Source organism: Dama dama, chromosome 20 (assembly GCF_033118175.1).
Source record: "Dama dama isolate Ldn47 chromosome 20, ASM3311817v1, whole genome shotgun sequence".
In the NCBI taxonomy this organism is placed as follows: domain Eukaryota; kingdom Metazoa; phylum Chordata; class Mammalia; order Artiodactyla; family Cervidae; genus Dama; species Dama dama.
The window spans coordinates 83,293,581-83,304,388 of NC_083700.1; positions in this window are offsets into that span (position 1 = coordinate 83,293,581).

The following is a 10,808-nucleotide window of genomic DNA, read 5'->3' on the forward strand; positions in this document are numbered from 1 at the left end:
TCTTCCAGGGAGCCCCTTATGGTTCATATTTAACATATTTTGTTTAATAAATATTTATATATATAATATATATTAGAAATAAATTATATATTATATAAACTTTTTTGTAGTATAAATATATATGTAATATATCTATATTAAATCAAGTAACAGTTTACTTTGCATATAATACACTAAAGTGTAGTTGTCGTCTTAGAAAAGTACAACCCACCAAGTATGAACCAGAAAGAAATAGAAATTATATACAGACCAATCATAAGCACTGGAATTGAAACTGCAATCAAAAATCTTCCAGAAAACAAAAATTCAAGGCCAGATTGCTTCACAGGCAAATTCTATCAAATGTTTAGAGAAGAGCTAACATATATTCTGCTCAAACTCTTCCAAAAAATTGCAGAGGGAGGAATACTCCAAAACTCATTCAATTAATATGAGACCATGATCACCCTGATACCAAAACAAGACAATGATACCACCAAAAAAGAAAATTATAGGCCAATGTTACTGATAAACATATGTCAAAAATCTTCAATAAAATACTAGCAAACAGAATCCAACAACACATTAAAAGGATCATATACCATGATCAGTTGGGGTTTATCCCAGAGATGCAAGGATTCTTCAAAATATAAAAATCAATCAATGTGATATACCATATTAAGAAACTGAATGGTAAAAACCATATAATAATTTCAACAGATGCAGAAAAAGCATTTGACAAAATTCAAAATCCACTTGTGATTAAAAAAACTCTCCAGAAAATGGGCATAGAAGGAAACTACCTCAACTTAATAAAGTCCCTATATGACAAACCTACAGCAAACATTATTCTCAAAGGTGAAAAACTGGAAACGTTTCCTCTAAGATCAGGAATAAGACAAGGTTGCCCACTCTCACCACTGTTATTAAGTATAGATTCGGAAGCCCTAGCCATAGGAATCAGAGAAGAAAAAGATATAAAATGAATGCAGATTGAAAAAGAAGAAGTAAAACTAACTGGTTGCAGATGACATGATGCTATACAAAGAAAACTCTAAAGATGCCATCAGAAAATTACGAGAACTGATCAATGAATTTAGTAACACTGCAGGATACAAAATTAACACAGAGAAATCCCTTGCATTCCTATACACTAAAAATGAAAAATCAGAAAGAAAAATTGAGGAAACAATCCTAATAAAATACCTAGTAATATACCTAAGGAGAAAAGAGACCTGTATGCTGAAAATTATAAGACATTGATGAAAGAAATCAGTGATTACATAAACAGATGGGAAGATGTAGCATATTCTTGGGTTGAAAGAATCAGTATTGTGAAAATGACTATACTACCCAAAGCAATCTACAGATTCAATGCAATCCCTATCAAATTATCAATGGCATTTTCCACAGAACTAGAATACAATTTTATCATTTGTGTGGAAACACAGAGACTCCAAATACCTAAAGCAATTTTGAGAAAGAAAAATTGAACTGGAGGAATCAGGTTCCGTGACTTTAGGCTATCCTACAAAACTACAGTCATCAAGATACTATGGCATAAAAATAGAACTGTACCTCAATGAACAAGATAGAATGCTCAGAGATAAACCCACATACCTATGATCACCTTATCTTTGACAAATGAGGCAAGAATATACAATGGAGAAAAGGCAGCTTCTTTAATAAGTGGTGCTAGTAAAACTGTACAGCTACATGTAAAAGGATGGAAGTAGAACACGTACTAACACCATACACAAAAATAAATTCAAAGTGAATTAAAGATCTAAATGTAAGGACAGAAACTATGAAATTCCTAGAGGAAAACATAGAACACTCTTTGACATAAAGAGCAGCAAGATCCTCTTTGACCCACCTTATAGAGTAGTGGAAATAGAAACAAAAGTAAACAAATGGAACCTAATTAAACCTGAAAGCCTTTGCACAATAAAGGAAGTTATAAATAAGATGAAAGACAACCCCCAGAATGGGAGAAAATGATTACAAATGAAGCAACTGTCAAAGGATTAATCTCCAAAATATACAAGCAGCTCAGGCAACCCAATATCAGGGAAACAAACAATCCAATCAAAAAATGGACAGAAGACCTAAGCAGACATTTCTCCTAAGGAGACACACAAATGGCAAATAAACACATGAAAATAATGCTCAACATTGCTTGTTACTAGAGAAATGCAAATCAAAACTACAATGAGGTATCAACTAACACTGGTCAGAATGGCCATCATCAAAAAAATCTACAAACAATAAATGCTGAAGAGGATGTGGAGAAAAGGGAACCCTCTGGCATTGCTGGTGGGAATGTAAATAATACAACCACTAAGGAGCACAATATGGAGATTCCTTAGGGGGGAAAAAAAAAAAAAAAAACTAGGAATAAAACTACCATATGACTTAAAACTCAACATTGGAAACACTAAGATCGTGGCATCCAGTCCCATCACTTCATGGCAAATAGACAAGGGGAAAATGGAAGCAGTGACACACTTCATTTTCTTGGGCTCCAAAATTACTGAAGACAGTGACTGCAGCCATGAAATTAAAAGATGCTTGTTCCTGGGAAGAAAAGCTATGATAAACCTAGATGGTATATTAGGAAGCAGAGACATCATTTTGCTGACAAATGTTCATATAGTCAAAGCTATGGTTTTTCCAGTAGTCATGTATGGATTTGAGAATCGGACCATAAAAATGGCTGAGCACTGAAGAATTGATTCTTTAAGACTGCAGTGCTGGAGAAGATTCTTGAGAATCCACTGGACAGCAAGGAGCTCAAAAAGGATCTCCTTTAGTCTGACTAAAGTATTTCCTTTAGTCAATCCTGGAAATCAATCCTGAATATTCATTGGAAGGACTGATCACGAAGCTAAAGCTCCAATACTTTGGCCACCTGATGTGAAGAGCTGATTCATTGGAAAAGACCCTGATGGTGGGAAAGATTGTGGGCAGGAAGAGAAAGGGGTGACAGAGGATGAGAAGGTTGGATGGCATCATCGACTCAATGGACATGAGTTTGAGAAAATTCTGGGAGATAGCAAAGGACAGGGAAACCCGGTATGCTGCAGCCCATCAGGTTGCAGAGAGTTAGACAAGACTTAGTGACTGAGCAGCAACAATAACCCAGCAATCCTGCTCCTGGGCATATACCCTGAAAAAAACATAATTCAATAAGACACATGTACCATAACGTTCATTGCAACACTATTTACAATAGGCCATGGAAACAATCTAGATGTCCATCAACAGATGAATGGTAAAGAAGTTGCAGTACATATATACAATGTAATATTACTCAGCCATAAAAGGAATAATTTGATTCCATTGAAATGAGGTGGATGAATCTGAAGGCTGTTATATAGAGTGCAGTAAATCACAAAGAGAAAAACAAATATTGTATATTAATGCATACATATGGAATCTATGAAAACGGTGTGGCTAAACCTATTTGCAGGACAGGAATAGAGACACAGATATAGGGAACAGACTTGTGGACACAGCTGGGGAAGGGAAGAGTGGGACAAACTGAGAGTAGCATTGATATATATACACTACCATGTGTAATATAGCTTCCCAAATAGTTACTGGGAAGATGCTGTATAATGCAGGGAGCTCAGCCAGTGCTCTGTTACAACCCTAGAGGGGTGAGATGCAGGAGGGAGGCCCAAGAGGAAGAGGATATATGTATAATCATAGTTGATACATGCTGTTGTCTGACATAAACCAACACGACCTTTTAAAGCAATTATCTAGTTAAAAATAAATTTAGGAAAGAAATCACAAAGATCTGAGCAGAAATAAATGAAAAAGAAATGAAAGAAACAATAGTAAAGATTAATAAAACTAAAAGCTGGTTATTTGAGAAGATAAACAAAATTGACAAGCCTTTAGGCAGACTCATCAAGAAAAAGAGAAGAATCAAATCAATAAAATTAGAAATGAAAAAGGAGAGGTTTCAACAGACAATGCAGAAATACAAAAGATTAGAAGAGACTATTATGAACAACTAAATGGCAATAAAATAGATAACCTGGAAGAAATGGACAGATTCTTAGAAAAGTTCAATCTTCCAAGACTAAATCAGCAAGAAATAGAAATTATGAACAACCCAATTACAAGCACTGAAATTGAAGTTGTGACCAAAAATCTCCCCAAAAACAAAAGCCCAGGACCAGATGGCTTCACAGAAGAAGTCTATCAAACATTTAGAGAAGACCTAATGCCTGTCCTTATAAAACTCTTCCAAAAAATTGCAGAGAAAGGAACACTTCCAAATGCATTCTATGAGGCCACCATCACCCTGATACCAAAACCAGACAAAGAAAACACACAAAAAAGAAAATGACAGGCCAATATCACTGATGAACATAGATGCAAAAATTCTCAACAAAATTTTAGCAAACAGAATTCAGCAACATATCAAAAAGCTCCTACATCACGATCAAGTTGGGTTTATTCCAGGAATGCAAAGATTCTTCAATATACACAAATCAATGTGATACACCATATTAACAAATTGAAAGGTAAAAGCCATATGATCATTTCAAAAGATGCAGAGAAAAACCTTTGACAAAATCCAGCACCCATTTATGATTAAAACTCTTCAAAAAATGGGCATAGAAGGAACTTACCTCAACATAGTAAAAGCTCATATATGATAAGCCTACAACAAACATTATTCTCAATGGTTTGAGAATGAAAGCAGTCCCCCTAAGATTAGGAACAAGACAATGGTGTCCACTTCCACCACTATTAATCAACATAGTTCTGGAAGTCCTAGCTACACCAATCAGAGAAGAAGAAGAAATAAAGGGAATCCATTTTGGAAAAGAAGAAGCCAAGCTTTCACTACAGATGACATGATACTGTACATAGAAAACCCTAAAGGTAGTATCAGAAAATTACTAGAGCTAATCAGTGAATTTAGCAAAGTCGCAGGATACAAAACCAATATACAGAAATCACTTGCATTTCTATATAATAAAAGTGAAAAATCAGAAAGAGAAATTAAGGAATCAATCCCACTCACCATTGCAACAAAAACAATTAAATATCTAGGAATAAACTTACCTAAGCAGACAAAAGAACTGTACACAGAAAATTATAAGACACTAATGAAAGAAATCAAAGATGACATAAACAGATGGAGAGATATTCCATTTTCCTGGGTAGGAATAATTAATACTGTGAAAATATCTGTATTACCAAATGCAATCTACAAATTCAATGCGATCCTTATCAAATTACCAATGCCATTTTTCACAGAACTAGAACAAAAAATTTCACAATTCACATGGAAACACAAAAGACCCTGAATAGCCAAAGCAGTTTTGAGAAAGACTGAATGAAGAATGGAGCTGGAGGAATCAGCCTTCCTGACTTCAGATTATACTATAAAGCTACAGTCATCAAGACAGTATGGTACTGCCACAAAAGCAGAAATATAGACCAATGCAACAAGATCAAAAGCCCAGAAATAAACCCATGCACCTATGGGTACCTTATTTTTGACAAAGGAGGCAAGAATATACAATGGGGCAAAGACAGCCTCTTCAATAAATGGTGCTGTGAAAACTGGACAGCTACATGTAAAAGAATGAAATCAGAACACTTCCTAACACCATACACCAAGATAAACTCAAAATGGATTAAAGACCTAAATGTAATACCAGAAACTATAAAACTCTTAGAGGAAAATATATGCAGAACACTCAATGACATAAATCAAAGCAAGATCCTCTAGGACCCACCTCCTAGAATAACAGAAATAAAAACAAAAGTAAACAAGTGGGACCTGATTAAATTTAAAACTTTTGCACAGAAAAGGAAACTATTAGCAAGGTGAAAAGACAACCCTCAGAATGGGAGAAAATAATAGCAAATGAAGCAGCTGACAAAGAATTACTTTCCAAAATATACAAGCAGGTCATACAACTCAAAGCCAGAAAAACAAACAACCCAGTCAAAAAGCAGGAAAAAGACCTAAACAGACATTTCTCCAAAGAAGACATACAGATGGCTAACAAGCACATGAAAAGATGCTCAACATCGCTGATTATTAGAGAAATGCAAATCAAAACCACAATGAGATACCACCTCACCAGTCAGAATGGCCATCAACAAAAAGTCTATAAACAATAATTGCTGAAGAGAGTGTGGAGAAAAGGGAACACTCTTGCATTGTTGGTGGGAATGTAAATTGATATAGCCACTATGGAAGACCGTGTGGAGAGTCCTTAAAAAAAACTAGGAGTAAAAACACCATGACCCAGCAATCCTACTCTTGGGCATATACCTTGAGGAAATCAAAATTGAAGAAGACACCTGTATACCATTGTTCATTGTAGCACTATTTACAATAGCTAGAACATGGAAGCACCAAGATGTCCATTGGCAGATGAATGGATAAAGAAGTTGTGCTACATATACACAATGGAATATTACTCAGCCATAGAAAGGAACACGTTTAGTCAGTTCTGATGAGGTGGATGAACCTAGAACCTATTATACAGAGTGAAGTGAGTCAGAAAGAGAAAGATAAATATCGTATTATAACACATATATATGGAATCTAGAAAAATGGTACTGAAGAATATATTTACAGGGCAGCAATGGAGAAACAGACATAGAGAATAGACTTATGGGCATGGGGAGAGGGGAGGAGAGGGTGAGATGTATGGGAAGAGTAATATGGAAACTTACATTACTATATGTAAAATAGAGAGCCAACGGGAATCTGCTGTATGCTCAGAAAACTCGATCAGGAGCTCTGTATCAACCTTGAGGGGGCGGGATGGGGAGGGAAAATAAATAAATAAACAAATTTAAAAAGTAAATAAAGTGTAATTGTAATGCTGTAATACTGTCTCAGACTTAGCATTTAGTTATTTTTATACCTTTCTTCTATGCCATTTTATCTCTTCCTCACTGGGTTCACAGAGCAATTACTGTCCTTCCTATAGACCACAGGAAATGGAGGTCTTAACCACAGTTATCTGAACAGTTACTCTCTGAAGGAAATATGGCATACACTTCCTTCAATATTCAAAAGTGCACTTGCAGATAAGTAGGATTTTTTAAATCTTAATGAAGTATAAATTATTTTTTTGTTTCATAGAACATGCATTTGGTATTTATTGAAAATCATTGACAAGTGCTGCATGTCATCTTGATATTTTCCTATGTTATCTCCTAGGAGTTTCTGTTTTTAATTTTACACATAAGTCTGTGATCCATTTTGAGTCAACTTTTGTGAAAAGTGTAAGGTATGTGTCAAGATTCATTTTTGCATGGGCATATCCAGTTGTTCCAGCATCACATGTTATGAATATTACCCTTTTTCCATTGAACAGCATTTGTTCCTTTGTCAAAGGACTATATTTTTATGAGTCTATTTCTGGGGGTTTTATTCTTTTCTAATGATCTATGTGTCTATTCTTCCACCAGTACCACATGCCCTGATAGATGCAGCTTTATAGTAAGTCTTGAAGTCAGATGGTGTCAGTCTCCCAATGTTGTTCTTCTCCTTCAATTTTGTGTTTACTATTCTGGGTTATTCTAAATAAACTTTAGAATCAGATTGTCAATTTTGTTTAACAAATTTACAGAAAAAACAAGTGAAAAGTAGAAAGTTCCCATATACCCTTTCACTAGTTCCCATACATTCTTCTCTTACTCTTAATATTTTGTATTGAATAGTAAGTTTTTAATTTCAAACTCCAATTATTCATTGCTGATACTTAAAAAAGAAATTGTCTTTTTTGTGTTAATCATTTTTTTAATTAGTACTTTTATAGTATAATCCAATATTCTGTCTTACAACCTTGCTATCATTGCTCACTATTTTCAGGAGACATTTCGTTAATTCTTTGTAATTCTCTACATAGACATTTTGTTCCTTTCTTTGTAATCTAAATATAGCTTTTGTTTCCTTGTCTTTGACATAGGGTATTAGCTAGAACTACAGGTACAATGTTGAATAAGGTGGTGAAAGAGGCCATCATATCTTTTTACTGATCTTATGGAGAAAACACCTGGCTTCTCAGATTTGACTATGATGTTGGTGGTGGTACTTTAGTCGCTAAGTCATGTCTTGCAACTCCATGGACTGTAGCGCACCAGGCTCCTCTGTCCATGGTATTTTCCAGGCAGGAATACTGGAGTGACTTGCCATCTCCTTCTCTAGGTGAATTGCCCAACACAGGAATCTAACCATGAGTTTTTTATAGATATTCTTTTCTAAGTTGAGGAAGTTTCCCTCTATTTTTCATTTGATAAGAGTTTTTATCATGAATGTATGTTGGAATTTGTCAAATACTTTTTCTGCATCTATTGACTTGCTGTATCTATTGACCCCATGAACAGTGTGAAAAGGCAAAAAGATAGGACACAGAAAGATGAACTCCCCAGGTCGGTAGGTGCCCAATATGCCACTGGAGATCAGTGGAGAAATAACTCCAGAAAGAATAAAGGGATGAGGCCAAAGCAAAAACAACACCCAGTTGTGAATGGGACTGGTGATAGAAGCAAGGTTCAATGCTGTAAAGAGCAATATTGCATTGGAACCTGGAACGTTAGGTCCAGGAGATCTTCCAGACCCTGAGACTGACCTGGGTCTCTTTGCATCTCCTACATTGGCAGGCTATTCTTTACCTCTGTGCCACCTGGGAAGCCCATCTTAGTATCGAGAAAACTCTAATGATTATACACATACAAAAACTGTTACAAATAATAAATGAATTCAGCAAAGTCTCAGGATCCAAAACCTACAAAAATCAGTCATGTTTCTGTATCTTAATAATGAACCATCTGAAAGGAGTCTTTCTGTTTTTTTTAATGGACTCTGACAGTCTTTTAACAAGTGTGTTCAGAATATAAATATTTAATGTGGTTACTGATACAGATTATTATCTATCATAGTCATTTTTTTTTTATTCATTGCTTTTGATTTGTGTTTCTTTTTTGTCTTTCACTCTTTTACTCTCTCCTTTGGGTTTAACAGAGTATTTTGTATAAATCCATTTTCTCTTCTGTCTGAGCATACAGTCAGTTATATTTCTTTTTTAAAACTTCCGTGGTTGCCCTATAGTTCACAGTATACATTTCCAACTAATTCAAATCCACCTTCAAATAATATTACACTGCTTATTTAGAAGTTCAAGTACCTTATAGCAGAATTTTCCTAATTCCTTCCTTCTCTCCAACCAACATTGCATCTTTCATATTACCTATCTATATGCTAAAATCACCAAATTCTTGCTATTTTTTGAACAAACTTTTATTATCAGCTAAATTAAGAAAAAGCAAGTAAGACTCAATATGCTTTACTTGTTTCTCTAACGTTCTTTATTTGTATTTGTGTTTCTGACCTATATATCTTTCTTTCTGAAGACCTTAAACATTATTAAGGCAGTTCTACTAGCAACAAAGATCCATCTAGTCAAGGCTATGGTTTTTCCAGTGGTAATGTAAGGATGTGAGAGTTGGATTGTGAAGAAAGCTGAGCACTGAAAAATTGATGCTTTTGAACTGTGGTGTTGGAGAAGACTCTTGAGAGTCCTTTGGACTGCAAGGAGATCCAACCAGTCCATCCTGAAGGAGATCAGTCCTGGGTGTTCATTGGAAGGACTGATGCTGAAGCTGAAACTCCAATACTTGGCCACCTCATGCAAAGAGTTGACTCATTGGAAAAGACCCTGATGCTGGGAGGGATTGGGGGCAGGAGGAGAAGGGGACGACAGAGAATGTGATAGCTGGATGGCATCACCGACTCGATAGACATGAGTTTGAGTAAAGTCCGGGAGTTGGTGATGGACAGGGAGGCCTGGTGTGCTGCGATTCATGGGGTTGCAAAGAGTCGGACACGACTGAGCAACTGAACTGAACTGAACTGAACTAGCAACAAATTCCTTCAAACTTTGTTTGAAAAGGTGTTTACTTCTCCTTAATTGCTAAATGGAACAAAAAATGCATCTGCATAATTTTGTCACTGAAGTAATTTATATAAAGAGAAGAGTTCAGTCCCTTGTTAGAGAGTACCTCACAAGAAATGTCCGGTTCCGTTGTTGGCTGGGCTCCAATCCTTTGGTGAGAAGGTGACTGAAAAACACAAAGCTCAAGTGTCTGTGGAGCTCTCTGAGATGCAATGAAACCATAAACCTTAGTACACCCTTGGTCTCAGAATGACAGACTGTCTAAATAGAGCAAAACAATAAACAAAACAACAAATGAGAATTGGAATATTTCCTGTTGTATTAGTAAACAAAGTATGTCAAAGTCATCAGCGATTGCAGTAACTGCAGATGGTGAGCTGATGATCCTTGAGGGAACTCAGGAAAGAAAGAATACTTGCCACCTAGGAGCCATCAGACTGCAGCCGCTCCCTATGTTGAGCCCTGAGAAAACTCAGGACGTGGTGACACAGGATACTGGCCCCAGATAGGTGAGGTGCCTATCAAAGGAATCATTTCAGTGAGCCCAGATTCTTGCATCTTCCCATATATAGAAAAGCGCTAAATTCCTTAACTTGAGATATCTGGTTTTACTTTAATTAACAATAATCTTTTGCCATTCAGACTACCTGTTCCCCCACCAACTCCTCTGAGCAGTTCTCTCACTGTTACTTGAAATGCTGCCACCCTAGCTGGTGACTGCAGTCATGAAATAAAAAGATGCTTGCTCCTTGGAAGAAAAGCTATGACCAAACTAGACAGCATATTAAAAAGCAGAGACATTACTTTGCTGACAAAGGTCCGTCTAGTCAAGGCTATGGTTTTTCCATTGGTCATGTATGGATGTAAGAGTTGGACTAT